The sequence below is a fragment of the Anas acuta genome, chromosome 3 (genome assembly GCF_963932015.1).
Source record: "Anas acuta chromosome 3, bAnaAcu1.1, whole genome shotgun sequence".
Taxonomy (NCBI): Eukaryota; Metazoa; Chordata; class Aves; order Anseriformes; family Anatidae; genus Anas; species Anas acuta.
Genome location: NC_088981.1, coordinates 64,327,494 through 64,343,022, shown reverse-complemented (window position 1 = coordinate 64,343,022; position 15,529 = coordinate 64,327,494). Strand labels below are relative to the sequence as shown.

Genomic DNA, 15,529 nt, shown 5'->3' with positions numbered 1-15,529 from the left:
ACATCCTTATAGTCCTCCCGAGTGGCCCACCCTCTTTTCCAAAAAATGTAAACCCTCTTTTTTCTCCTAAGCTCAAGCCACAATTCTCTTTTCAGCCAGGCTGGTCTTCTTCCCCACCGGCTTGTCTTTGGGCACGTGGGGACAGACCGCTCCTGTGCCATTAAGATTTCCTTCTTGAAGAGCACCCAGCCTTCCTGGACTCCTCTGCCTTTCAGAACCGCCTCCCAAGGGACTCTACCAACCAGTGTCCTGAACAGTTCGAAGTCGGCCCTCCAGAAGTCCAATACAGTGGTTTTACTGGTCCCCTTCCTGGCTTTTCCAATAATGGAGAACTCTACCATTTCATGGTCACTCTGCCCAAGACAGCTTCCGACCACCATATCTCCCACCAGTCCTTCTCTGTTTGTGAACAGAAGGGCACCTCCCCTGGTAGGCTCATTAACCAGCTTCATCAGGAAGCTATCTTCCATGTTCTCCAGAAACCTCCTAGACTGCTTTCTCTGGGCTGTGTTGTGCTTCCAGGATATATCTGGGAAGTTGAAGTCCCCCACGAGAACAAGCGCTGACGATTTCACAACTTTTGTCAGCTGCCTGTAGAACTCTTCATCAGTCTCCTCATCCTGGTTCGGTGGTCTATAACAGACACCCACCAGGATGCTTCCCTTATTGGCCTTCCCACTGATCCTAACCCATAGGGACTCAACCTTATAATTCCCAGCCCCAAGTTCCACGACATCAAAACTCTCTCTGATATAGAGAGCCATGCCACCACTCCTTCTGTGCTGCCTGTCCCTTCTGAAGAGCCTATAGCCAGACATTGCAGCACTCCAGTCATGAGAGTGGTGCCACCACTTTTCCATGATGGCAAACAGAAAGCCTGCCTGCCACACGATGGCTTCCAGCTCTTCCTGTTTGTTACCCATGCTGTGTGCATTAGTGTAGATGCACTTCAGTTGGGCCATTGACTTCTCTCCCAGCCTTGCCATTGTTCCCCCTGGCACAGCTCTAACAAGCCTTGTTTCAGCCCCGTCCCCCTTTTCACCTAGTTTAAAGCCCTCTCAATGAGCCCCGCCAGCTCCTGGCATAGGATCCGTCTTCCCTCTGAGATAGGGAGCTGTCTGTGGCCATCAGGCCGGGTGCCAAGTAAAGCACCCCACTGTCAAGAAAAAAAAAACAAAATTTCTGTGTTGGCACCAGGCTCTAAGCCACGTGTTTACCAGGTGGGCTTTCCGTGTCCTCTCTGTACCCCTCTCTGCCACTGTAGGGATGGACGGAAACACCACCTGTACTCCTGCTCCATCCACTAACCGTCCCAGTACCCTAAAGTCCCATTTGATGGTCTTCAGGCTTCTCTCTTCAATGTCATCACTGCCAGTCTGGACTATTAAAAGAGGACAGTAGTCAGAGGGGTGAACCAGGTTGGGAAGCTTTCTGGCAATGTCCCTGACCCTGGCCCCAGGGAGGCAGCAGACTTCCCTATGGGTAGGGTCAGGCCGACAAATAGGTCCCTCTGTTCCCCTGAGAAGGGAGTCACCCACAACAATCACCCTTCTTTCTGTCCTGGTGGAGGCAGTCCTGAGGCGTGGAGTTGACTTCTTCGCCCTAGGCATCCTCCTGGGTAGACTTTCTTCCTCTTCCTCAGCTACCAGTCTCTCAAGCTCCAGGGCCTCAAACCTGTTGCGTAGGGGCACCCGGGAAGGTGGGGCTGTTGGGGGGGGGGGCATCACCTGCAATGTCGATCAGGGACCTGTTTCCTTTCCTCCTCAACTCTTAGGTCCCGTGCCTCTGCCCAACAGCAACAGGGCAGGGGGTCCACCCCCATCTGGGGTGTCTAACCCTGGTACCTGTCCTTCAGGCCATGCAGGGAGTTGCTCCACATGTCTGTCTCCCGCTCACACTCCCTGATATCCCTCAACCTCTTGACCTCCTCCCTGACTTCTGCCATGAGGCGGACCAGGTCGTCCACCTGCTCGCACATCACGCACACAGTCTCTTTGCCCCCCGCAGGTGATAGCAGCGGGCTCAGGCACTCCCTGCATCCAGACACCTGAACTGCCGCATTTCTGAGCGGGCAGTCGGTCTGGGTGTGTACAGACTTCCTAGAGAGAGCACTGCACCTGGTGTGCACCATTGCAGCTGAGCTAGCGGTAGACCGCCATTAGAGGAGGTGTTTGTATGAGCTGGGGGGAGCACTCTGCCCTTCCTGCTCGCCCTGCCACGCTAACTGCCTACTGAGGCGCCATGCCCTGTCTGCCCGTCCTGGTTGCCGCGCTCCCTTGGGGCAGCTTTCGAACGGCCGGGGAGGGGGCCCTGCTGGCTCCGCCTCTGCCTCGTTCTCGCCCCGTTCAGCTCCCTCACGAGGGCTGGCGGGTCCCTCGAGTGGGCTCGGTGCCGCAAAAATTAGCCCTGCCTGCCCGATCCCCCGCTGCGCTGCAGAACGCGTCTGCCCCGATCCAATCGCCTCGGCAAGTGGCATTTGTCTGAGTTGTTATCTGTTGGGTAGTTTAAGTATCACTAATAGCTCTGATACAATGGCTTTAATCTTTTTTAGTTCCTCTACTTCTCTCTATTCAGTCACCCAAATATTTGCTTCCAAACGTTATTCATACTTTCTTTGGTTTGGGCAAAGTGTAACAGCTTAAGCAGGAAGCTGTCCTGATTATGATAGCAGCTCTCAGTTTCTAAGATAGCAACTTGATGAGAGCAACTTTCAGTTCTCATATGCATATATGCAAGCATGCTTACTTTTAAATATGTAGGTTGCTTAAAGTCATATCCCTTGAAGTAGGATATTTCTGTAATTTGTCCATTTTATTTTGCTTAATTTTTGATATTTTTTTTCTCTGCCTTTTCCTAAAAACCCGTTGTGATTCCTGGCATTATGACTAGTACAGGAGGATATGCCTTCCCTGATTTCTTTGATGTAAGTTATGGTGTTGTAATGACTGAATGCATGGAAACACAAAGCAAACAAGGAAAGTTATCTGATAGCTTTTTTTTTTTTTTTTCCGCGCATTAATTCTATGTGATACAGTCAGTTCACTAGCTCTTGCTTGTGCTTCCCTATCAGACCATACTGGTACTGCCCAGTGTATTAGCGTACAATTAACCTGACTACATTGATTCAAAAATCATTTTTGATATTTTAAGCCTTTAATGTTTGTATATTATGATCACAGAGTTATTTGGCCAGACATTCCTCTTAGTCTCAAAGCATTAAGGATGTGTTGAATATTGTTCTTTCTATTTTTAAGTTATTGACACACATATCAAAAAAAAAAAAAAAAAAAAAAAAAAAAAAAAAAAAAAGAAACAATATAAATATCTGGAAAGCATGACTATAAAAATATGTAAGTACATCATCATTCCATGCTGGTTCTTGGAAAGCAAACTAGCAAACTTGGTCTAAGGAGCTTTTCGGTTTGATCATATAGTTGTGTTTAGAACACAGAACATGTTTTACTTCAGAATGCCTGAAATATTCTCAAGGTTGTTTGTCAGTTTCAGTAAAATGGGGATTTTGGCCTAAGGACATCCTAAGGGCATGTAAAAAGTACGGTCTGAGGTATCTGAAGTACTCACTAACAAACCTAAGAAATCCTGAGTAGGCAAGTGGCAAAAAGCATCTAGAATAGGTCTTCATCTGCCTTCTTGGTTGTTGTTATTGAGTCTTTGTTTCCACAAGACAGTCCGTGCTACTGTTGTATTTGTGAAATGGCCTGCAGGGCATGACTATCTCTTGTGCTTTGCTACAAACTTCAGAAGTATGCCTACCTGCAGTCTAATGTGGGCACAAGCACTAAATCAGGATATTTACTGGATCAAAGTCCAGGACTCCGGGTCCAGGTCACTCTCCCAATCTGTCTTTGCAGTTAACCCAGAAATATGCATGCTGCCACCAGAAAGAGCCTGGCTGGATTTCCTTGTGTGTCTCAGGCAGAGAAGGCTGATAGTTGGAAGGAGGATCTAATTTATGTAGGGAACCAAATTTTGTGTGGAGTCACTAAAGAAGAGTAATGCAAAAACCTTCCCTTTCTCTACCCCCCATGGAGCTTTCTGTGAAATTAAGAGCAATAAAACATTTTAAAGCTGTCCTCAGACATCCTCATTTGCCTTGCAGAGCTTTATTGATAAGTATCTGCTGGCTGATGCTGTAGTTTTGCAGGCTGAGTTCAGTGTACCATAGTAGACTAACAGCATCTTGCATATATGATATATCACCTGATAATAGTCTGCCTGTTTCATAAGCTCCGGTGTTTTTGCTGGTTGATTTCATAGTTCATTGAAAGCCTTGTATTTTCTTCCAACAGTTGAGTGGCAAATGAAAATACCACTGGGTTGCAGACACTGTGTTGCTAAGTAATTCTAGCCTAACTGGCCATACCTCCAGTATGAGGTAAAATCATTAACTGTGACAGCACCATTATTAATAACATCTCATTCCTCTTATATCCATGCTAGCCTACTTGACTTGAACTGCTCTTTCGTATGCATATTCTTTAACAATATTTTAAATTACTCCCTAAAAAAGAAAAGGGAATGGATTTAATTCATCTCCTTATGAAAAGCTCTGATGCTCTGTCTTCAAACAATTATGTCCTCAAAATTTAGACAGAAAATAAAGCTAAATTATTCTCTTATTTCCAAAAGGCATTCTTATGCAAGTCTTGATTTACCTTGATTAACATAGCAATCTACCACACATTTCAAAAAGTGTTGATAGTATTTTTAGCTCTAGATTTAGCTCTAGATTTAAGTTATGTTAGCATTTCCTACCATATTCCATCAATGCTGTTTAGACTTAAAATGCTATTTAATTTTAGCAGGTTGTATTGAGTTTGCATGACAATGTTTTGGTAGCAGGGGGCTGTAGTGGAGGCCTCTGTGAGAAGAGTCCAGAAGCTGCTCCATGTCAGATAAAGGCCAGTTTCAGATGGCTCCACCACTGGCCAGAGCTGAGCCAATAAGCAATGTTTTCTGTGCCTCTGTGAGAGCAGATTTTAAAAAGGGAAAAAAACTGCTTAGACATAGCAGCTGGGAGAGAGACATGAGTGAGAAACAGACCCCAAGGTCAGCGCAGCAGGTGGTGCTCCAGGCGCCATAGCAGCAGTTCCCCTGTTTGCTGTGGAGAGGCCCCTTTTGGAGCAGGCTGTCCCCGTGCAGCCCATGGGTCCCACATGGAGCAGATCTCCACGCTGCAGCCTGTGGAGACGCCCTCAGTGGAGCAGGTGGATGTGGCCTGGGGGAGGCTGCGGCCCACAGAGAGCCCCCACAGGAGCAGGCCCTGGGCTGGAGCTGCAGCCCATGGAAAGGAGCCCACGCAGGAGCAGGGGATCTAAGAGTAGCTGCTGCCCACCCATGGGGGACCCGTGCTGAAGCAGTTTGCTTGTGGGGGATGGACCCTGTGGTATAAAGCTGTGCAGGAGCAGTGCTTGAAGAGCTGCTGCCTGTGAGCAGCCCACACGGGCTCAGTTCAGGAAGGACGGCCTCCTGTGGGAGGGACTCCACGTGGAGCAGGGACAGAGAGTGACCATAAAGGAGCAGTGGAGGGGAGGAGAGTCCTCAGGGACTGACCACAGCTCCCATTCCCTGTTCTTGGCTGTGTGTGGGGAAAGGAGGTGGAATAGAGTAGATGGGAAGGGAATGGGGGGAAGGAGGAGGTGTTTTTGGTTTGCTTTTAGTTCTTGCTGTTAATGATGAGCAATAAATTACATCGGTTTCCCGTTATGGACTGTTTTGCCCATAACAATAATTGGTGAGTGATCTTCTTGTCCTTATCTCAGCCCCTGGGCTCTTTTCATCGTATTTTTTCCCCCCTTTCCTTTGAAGAGGGGGAGTGAGATAATGGTTGTGGTCGAGTTCAGCTGCCCAGCAGGGTAAAGCCACCACGTGGGGACAATGAGATTTCATTTTAAATAGGCTTTGATAATAACAAATGAAGTAATAGTTTTTTGTTTTGTTTTGTTTTTTTTTTTTTTTTTTTCTTTGCAGTCCTTGGCTAACTCATTTAAAACACATTTTCATCTGAGTAGTGTTATTCTTGCATCAGGTAAATCCTGCCTTCCTTTTGCCTGGAATGTTTTGGGGAAAGTGAAACACTGTAGGTAAGATGTGCTTCACAATGATAAATAAACGTAGTCGATGCAATAAAATAAAATAAATAAATTAAATTAAAAAAAAAAAATCTGAAGCAGGCCACTATCTTCATTTCTTGAGTAAGAATAGGGTGTTATATTGTATGCGTTCTTTCTTGTAAATAGATAAATAAATAAATCTAAATGGCTTATAAAGATCACATAAAAATAAGTAATGCTGATATGAAATAGAAGTATTATTATTTTTAATAATTCTTCTCACCTCTTTCTCATCTGCACTTCTCCATGTAGTGCTTATAAAATATTATATTATATTATAAAATATTATCTGGGAGCATGGTTACAGTGTCTGTCAGATACCACAACTATAGTAAGTGCTGTTGGATTGCAGTTCTACAGTGCACTAACAGTTCTGGAAATTTCTTCCACAAGGAGGAGCCATCTCTGTGCCCACTTTCAAAAATGATCCTTTGACTTTCTAGGAGGTTGTGATAGGTATATAATATGCCTCTGAGTCCAACAAGGTTTGTTTTACTTGGGGAAGCTCCTTCTTGTTTAAGAGGTTTACCAACCTTTCTGAAATTCTCCTTTATATGCTAAACCAAATAAAACAATGGCAAAAGTAGTGCCTTGCTTGTTGTAGTCGTGTCTGTATGAGCATGTGCAGCAGTAGTGATACAGCGAGAAGGCAAAGAGCTTTGCTCCCTCCCTTAGCATTGTTGGGCTTTTTTTTTTTTTTCCTAATTGCTACTCTGCAAACTTTCATAGGGACAAAAAGGTGAAAATAGCACAGTTGATTATTTCTGGATCCTGTGTTGAGCCCATTATAAAGCTTGAAGTAAGAAATGAAACTTATTACTTATCACAGTAATTTAACTACTTTTTGAGTAGTTAAATTTGACTATAATATACAGCATTTTACTATAACATATGGCAGACTAATTTCTGTATAGTACATCACGTTTTCGGGGGAAAATACATTGAGAACTTGTACATCAACAGAAGCAAATTACAGAAGATTAAATCTCTTTAAGAAAGGAGTAGAAGCACATCCACTAAAGCATTAGATATAAAAGGCAAAGAGAAGAAGCCAGGAGGTAGCCAGCGTCCGGTCAGGACGTCATAGTAGCAAAATAAAATAACGGACTGCCAAAACTCTTATTGCTTGGGAAAAACGGGACAAATGGATTTCTCACAGAGACAGGAATCATAGTAACCTATACACATCTACAACGTTAATAATGATTGAATAGTTGGGTAATGGTTGAAACTACGGGTAATGCATGGTTCTCTAGATTTTTTTGGACCATTTCTTCTTCCTTCTTACTATTGCATACAGTAATTATTTTTACTATTTTTTTTCCCAAATTGGACATGAAGGTGGTTTAAAAGTATCCAGAAACAATACCAGTGATTGATCCTACCTAGACATTTGAATATGCCAGAAATTATTGATCATATTTATCTTTAAATTGTTTGTATTGAAATACTTGTGTTTTGTGACAGAATATGCGATGTTTTCTAATGGAGCTTTTTCATAGACTGCAGGTGTTTTATTTCTCAGTGACTTCTGTTTAGGCTGGATTGGGCTTACAGTGAATGAGCTTGGAAAAAAGACCAATTAAATCTATCAAACATTTTTGGGTTGTATTCAACTATCGGGGGAAAAAACTTTTTCAACGTATTTCAGAATTCATTTATCTTCTTTAAGCACCAAAAGCAGTTTTAATTTTACTATTATGCGGAATTTAGCATAGGTTTTTGTAAATAGTTGAAAAAATTCCTCCAAAAGATTTCTTCTTTGTTCTACTTCATTACATAGCGTGCTACATCTGCCTTAATTCATCTGATTTTATTACTAAATTGAACATTAAAAAAAAGGTTTTATGCTGCCATACTGATACATTAAACAGTATGACATAGTTCAATACATAAAACTTAAGTGTTCCTGGGGTTATTCTTCTCTTTTTTTTTTTTTTTCCCCATGTCCTCTTAATGTTCTGTCTGCACTTAAGAGGTTTTATTCTGGAGCTTAATCTTAGAGCTACCTGCCAAAGATATAAAGTACATTTCCTTAGGCTCAAAGTCAATTTCTGATAGATCATAGTCGGACCTCATTTCTTATAATTTTTTCAACTTAATTTTTCCTAATGTTTCTCCATACCGTGATTTTTCTTATTAACTCCTCTCCTAATGGTACCACACCACCTAAGGTGCTTCAGCACTTCATTTCTACTTGGGCTGTGTATTCTGGTTCAATGATGCAGGTTGATTCCCATTCATCACTAGCACAGTATAATTTCTTCCTGAATAAATCCCCTACTTTCCTAATGTACCAAATTACTGAAGGCAATTTTGGCCGCCTCTTCACATTTCTTAAACTGATCAGTAGCTCTTGAAAATTCTCCTTAGTTTTCCAGAGCAGCAGACCTTGCTGCCTAGTTTTTTTTTTTTTTTTTTTTTTTTTTTTTTCTACACAAGCAAACTGAAAGAGAGCAACCTAGGTGCCTAAGCAGGGGCATCAGAGAAATATGCCATATGATATCTAAGACATCAGTGGAGGCTGAACAGGTAGGATATGTGATTAATGGGAGACTTCTGGAGTAGCAGCTGAGCACGTGCAAGATACTTTAAAGCACAAGATGTCAGGTGTTTTTTTTTTTGTTTGTTTGTTTGTTTTTAGTAGGCTCCTAAATCACTGTATAGAGTTACTGCTTAAAAAGAAAAGAAAAGAAAAAGGTACAGTTAAAAATATGTGCTTGGTTTTCATCTGTGACTGTGTGACTGTTAACTGTCATAGTTGTGGTGTCTTTACTAATTATAGTACATAAAGTTGCCAAAATGTTTATCTGTGCAATGTCAGGTTTTCTGAAAAAACTTAAGAAATATTTGAATGTATATGGCCAAAGTGAAGAAATTAAGGCAAGAGGTGACTGCAAGTAGCCCCTTTGTTCATGAAAACATCGAGGGGAGGGAGAACAACTTTTAAAGTTAATGAGGACTTTGAATATACTTTGGTCTGGCACTGGAAGAGAAATTAATGTATATATATTCATGTATATTTTTTTCCAGACTGACTTATTTCCTTCTCTCTGCATTTCTTTCAGCCTGAGCAGTGAAATAGCACTGAACCATTCTTATAGAATTTCATTTTCTGGACCTTATACTGCTGGACTATTTTAATTTCCTGTAGTACCAGAATACATCCACTTTGAAAATTTCAGGTTTAATTTTATTGAAATTGAGAGAGCACTTTCTGTTAAAAAAAAAAAAAAAAAAAAAAAAGGCTTTCTGAGGATCTCTCTTTCCTTACAGAAGAACCTTATCTTGAAAAGGGAGGGTGGGAGAATGAATATCCACTTGTATTAATGTTGGAAATAAAGGCTGAAGTATAATTTTCTTTCAGGGAAGCAATGAAAATGTGAAAGGATGCTTAAAAAGTGCTGATGAAGGACTCAATTATAAAGAAGCTGCAGAAATCAAAGAGCACCCAGGAAATTGCCACTTATTCATATTGTGGTAATACACATTTGGTCCTATTGGGTAAAATTATTTTTTTTATGAGCCAAAGACAACATTACTTCAACTATTGCGTAGCCTTGACTCCCACACACAGCTGCACTGGTATATGGATTTGGGCATGCACGAATAAGCATTGATGTGGTCAAATTTCTCCTCTTTACCCAGAATAGTTAGACGGGGTAGGGTAGAACCTGGTGTAATTCAGAAGTACAGAAGTTCAGAAGGAGATAAGTATGGAAAATTCCTTGAAGAGAGCCTGATGCATGTTGTCTTGTTTCAAGGCTTTAAGAAGTCTACCCTTACGTGTTGTTTCATCTGTGCTTTTCAATGGAAAGATTACACAAATAAGTGAAGCATTATGCTTCTTTTAATAAGTTCTGTGTCAGTGAAGAGACATTTCTATGTTGGAAAAAGCCCAGTAATAATGGAAAAGAGCTGGTACCTCTATACAAAGCATTTTTCACATCCTAGTTTGAAATAAAACAGTAGTTGAAAAGATAGAGCAACTAACGATAACTCTATGTGTACCCAAGGCATAGTCTTGATGAGAGCAGAGCTCTTGCCCTTTGTTTTCATTATGTTCCAGGCAAAGACATCTGAAGAGATTTGGCTAATTTAACAAATGTGACATTACCTCACATTTGTTGCATTTAGCAAATGGATAAAGACCTGTTTATTGTGGTCTATCATTAATGACAAACACCAGCCCACAAAAAGAAAGAAATATCTAAATTATTAACTTTCTGATCAGCAACTCAGTTGGGAATTTTGTTGGGTCATGAATGCTGTCAGGTTGTCAGGGGAACAGCAATAACTTAACCAACCGTTTAGGTTTGAAAGATGAAACCTTTTTACATATTTTTGGTGGTTAATAGCTGAGCTGGGTTTACAAATGGTTGCTGAAATGAAAAAAAAAATTGGAATGGTTTTGATTTAATACACTTCTAACAATTTAGATGTTAATTTAGAGTCTTGATTTTTGTTTTGAGTCATGAGAAACTTCTTGCTTTATCTGTCATGTTCCTCCATTCGTTACCTTCTTTCTGCTCTAAGCCACTCATTAGTATCATGTTTACAGATTTCTTGATATCTCGGCAATTTCCAATAAACTAAATATTGCTCTGAATCTTGCTGTAGATTAATTTCCCCATATATGATGAGCCAAAATTCCAAGTGGTTCAGATGCCACCATTTCAGCATAACATCTTAAGGCTGGCTGTCCTTTGCTAACCATATAGCCTTCAGGACCTGCAATGAGTATTTGCAATGACTGAGGCCCTTTCCTTTCATTCTGGATAATAAAATAACCACCTGGAAAGGCAAGTTGAGTCATAAGTAAGAGAAAATATGTGCTCAACTTAGAATTAAAAGAAGATTCAGTCTATGATTTGGACAGATGTATGGTTTGAAAGAGTCACTCTCTTGTATGCATTGTCTGCAGTTAGGCTGTAATAAATTGTGAAATGGCATCTGTGGCTATGAAATTCTTTGAAAATTACCTGTGACAAAGTAGAATTGACTACTACTCTGTAAGGCTTGCCAGTTCTCTCAAACATTCAGCTGTCTGGAAAGCATCCTAGTGGAAGTAAGGTAAAAATAACTGTTACAAAAATCTCTTTATTCCAAGAATGTTTGTCAAAATAAGTGGTCCATCATCACCTGTTTGTTTCCTGATTCTCTGATCACCAAAATTTGGCAAAGGATTTTTGGTCACTGGATCGAAGGAGTAAGGGTACCTGGATACTGTAGGCAACATCAAATTCATTTGACTTCCACTTAAACACTTAGTAAGTAAACAGTAGTACATATCTATCACTGACTATAGCATACGTTCACCAAATGTTAAAGGTCCATTATTCAGCAACTGATCTTTTGAAGTTTTATGCTAAATAGAAGCAATCATGAGCAATCATACTACTGAAAGTTTACTGAGAAGACAGTAAACTCAGGTCTCAGAGTGGTCTAAATTCCATGGGATGTAAGAATAATATCTGATAAGGAAGCACTGGATCAAATGGCATGCAGTAATCTTTGACCAGCAAAATATAAAAGACAAGGCTTTAAAATATTAGTTGTTTCAGGATTTCTTATTAAACCCTGCTACTCTTAACACAACAGTCCTGTGGTATCTGATGCCAGGTTTTCCCGAAGTTTTGTCATTATAGTAGAATGGCTATTAAAGTAATTTTACTCTTTCTTATTCTTAATCAAATTCTGTATCAATCTGATATTCTCCATGTGGATAGATGAAGATATGGGGGATTATATACATAATCCTGATTTTCTGCTATTTAAATGTGCAATAGAGAAAATAAGATATTACTGCTTTGACTATTCTAAGTCACCACTCCCCTTTTCTCACCCTTTTACAATTTTGCCACCTTTACAGTGCTTGGAATGACCTAGGAGCACAGCTGAATTATGCTGATGGCAAGCTAGGTCAGAATGCTGCCTTAACAGAGAACAACTCATCTTGTTTAAATCAGCTAGTTGTCTTTATACCACCTTTATACTTAGCAGGGAGAAACAAGCACTTTGAGAAAGCAGTTTTCTCTGTCCAATAACATAAATACCTACCTTTGGTGTAACTCCACGGACTTCACAGGAATGCACGCTTCCTTCTATTGAGTATTAGTAGTCTGAACAATCAGCTCTGATATCTGAAGTGTTTATATCTGGACAGATGAAATACACCTACATTGACAAAGACTGTTAAAATTACGGTTGGTATTTAGATATGGAAATAAACCATTTCTCAATCATGCTTTCTCAACTCATAAAGCGTTTCCCTGCTGGTTAGGAGACTTGAATACAAATAATTTTCAAGTTAGCAATCTAGTGTTTTGCATGTTGGAAGTTTACTTTGTTATGTAAGGTAATGCACATTACTAGATGTGGAGTTACAGCTGTTCTACTGTTTACAGTGCAAATATAGTTGCATGTGTGTTCACAAGGTAAATGCTGCTTTTTTGCCCAAACTGTTGGAATTTTCTAGAAGAAAAAAAATGTACTTCATCTTCTGCTTAATTTATGAACTATTTTCCTTTTAAGTGGGCTAGCAAAATAAATTCTTCAGTGTCTCTTGCTTATGTTTATGGTTCTTTTACAAGCAAACCTTTACAGTGTTTACATAAAAGATACTCTTCACTCTGCAAATTAGCAAAATAGGGAGGTAAAACTACACCACATAGTATTCATCATCATCAAATCCATTTCTTGTCTATTTCAAAGTAGTGTTGTTTTTGTTTTATTATTATTATTATTTATTCTATTTTAACTGCTAATAAAAAACATTATAAAGATAGGTTTCTGAAGGGGGAAAATGCTTTCATTATTTTTCTCATATACTGTCTGCCATACAGCTATGGTTCAGAAACATGACCACTTTTCTATTCACGATTAAATTTGTCTGATGCACTATCAAAGTGTATTCAAATTATCAAAGTCTCATTCTTGCCCTAGAATATGGTATTGAGGTGAGAACACTGATCCGGCGCTTCATGGATAACTGGAAAATATCGAGCTATGAATCTACAGACGAAATTACTCATGATTTCTGCATATAGCTGATTATCTATTTTTCCCTCCCATCATGTATTAAAATATTATTTCCCTGTAGGTTGATTTTTTCCCCTCTTACCATCTAGTTAAAAGCTTCTATTTGTTATTCTCTGTAGAGATCACTTAAACCAGGGGGCACTCGGCTTTCACAGCTGAAGAGTTGCTTTAATATCAAACACAGTTGTAGAAAGCCACAAAAGCCTTGCATACAACAGGGACTTGAAGAAGAATGCAAATATTATATTTATTAGTGAATTTTAATGTGAATTTTTGTAGTAAATGAAGATCAGATTGTCAAAGAAGATTTGATTTTTTTTTATTTTTTAAGCTGCACTACACTACCACTGGAATATAGTACAAACTATTTGCATACCAGCCTATAATTCTGGTGGACCTCTGTGACAAACTGTGGATTAAAGAGAAAAGGAGCTAGATAATGTGAAATCAGTGAGGTCATCAACTTCTGATGATGTTGTCATAAAATAATTCTAAAATAAAATATGAGATATTTAAGCACTTAGAAATGCAGAAGGAAAGCTAGTGACATTTTCAGAACCAGCTGACTCGGTCAGAACCATTCTGTTATAGGAACTAATATATATATATTTTTTCAAGCAGATAAATATCAACTGTATTGAACTTCAAAGGTATCCTGGAATTTTAATGCTGTTAATGCTGTCACTTGTAAAGCATTCAAGTATTCAAGCTCTTGTGTCAATTATTGATGTGTTTGAGCATGCGTCTCTGAACATCTGGGTAGTTTCAGTAGATGGGGACTAGTGTTTGCTTTCTGGTGGTATTTTCTACCTCTTTTTGATAAAGCGGATTAATGTGCATTGAAGGTAGTTTGTACCTTACAAATAGGTATCTTTTTTTTTTGATTTCGTTTTGTTATTTTCATGTCATATTATTAGCTACTCAGGAGTAGCCAGTAATAAAATTATTATTTTTTTTAAATAAAAATATCTTTATATGTGTTATTAGACTTGCTTGGAAGACTTTTCATGTTTCAATCTGTCTAGAAAACAAAGTACAAATTGAAGATTGCAGGTCTTGCAAGGTCAGCATGAAAAGCCCAAGGTGTGATTAGGGAAAGGATGCTTTGGATGATGCATGAAGATGAAGTCCTAAGGCTGAATTTTGGGTGACAAATCTTTGATGTTGCACAGACAAAGAGAGATAAAAACAGAAGGGAATGCTTTCTATTTCAAAATTTATTATATGATTGATAGATAGTTAGTAATCCACCAAAATTAGAATAGGCAATATCACATTTCCGATTCTGAGAAAGGGAGTGGTGCTTTTAGTTGACAACTTAAAATCTGAGGCATCAACAGCTGGAAGATGAGTAAAGCAATATGTCTGGCAAATATATAGTTTAGAGAGATTGTTGGTATCTTGGTCTGTGTGTGTTTACTGCAGAAAAGGCTCCTACAAGCTTTTCTTGTGCATGTAAAACCACAGAAAATACTTTTATTTCTACTTCATACTGTCTGGGCAAAGTAGAGGAATAGGAGCTTTACCAGTTTTATGGGTTATAATTTCCATATTTATAGATTAAACTCAATAATTAGGTATTTATATCATCTACAGTAATTAATTTTGTCTGCCTAGTGTTGTAAAATATTCATACTTGACATGTTTAACATCTTTTTCTTATGACTAATTAGCAGAGCGACAATATTCACTTATTCCAGTTTTATGCAGGGAAATGGCATTATGGTAAAATGGTCATTTATCATTAATATGTGTAGTTGAGGAGGCTGTTTCTTCATTTTATAATCTTTCTAAATTACATATTACATTATATTAATAACATGTTACGTTGGTATTTTTTCAGCTCTTTTCATGCAGTTAGTACACATCCCAGTTTGTAGTCCATATTCTACTTGATCCTTGGCACTCACTGAATGGCTGCTGGTCCTGTTGGAGCTAATGTGTCGGGTTGAAGGGATCAGGATCTCTGTTTCAATTTGGTTTACTATGTTCAAGAATAAATAAGTGAATAAATATCTTAGATGGTTTTTAATACAAACCCCTATGAGAGTGACTTGTGCATTGCTTGATTCTGTCAAGATTTGAATGACTTTAATATCGTAGTATCTATACTAGGGTTTGTTAGGTGCTCTATCTATGCCAATTGCATGAAATTTTGGGGCTGCAGCCTTTTATTTTTAGGCTTTTTGTTACTTTTGTGTGGACCCCACCCACCCCCCGTTTCCCCCTCTCCCTTTCTGATTTTCATTCTGACTTAAGTGACTTGTCTTCTGGTGCTTCCTGTGTTTCCACTTTTTTCATTTTGTCTGTAGATTTCAGAGAGCTCAGCAACCTTCATAAACTAGGAATATATC

The 15,529-nt window shown here is 39.4% G+C and overlaps 1 protein-coding gene across 2 annotated transcripts in view; it reads left to right on the top strand.

Annotated features, from left to right (window-relative positions):
* The window catches only part of NKAIN2 (sodium/potassium transporting ATPase interacting 2), a 576,006-nt gene that overhangs the window by 112,013 nt on the left and 448,464 nt on the right, over window positions 1-15,529 (top strand). The window lies entirely within an intron of this gene.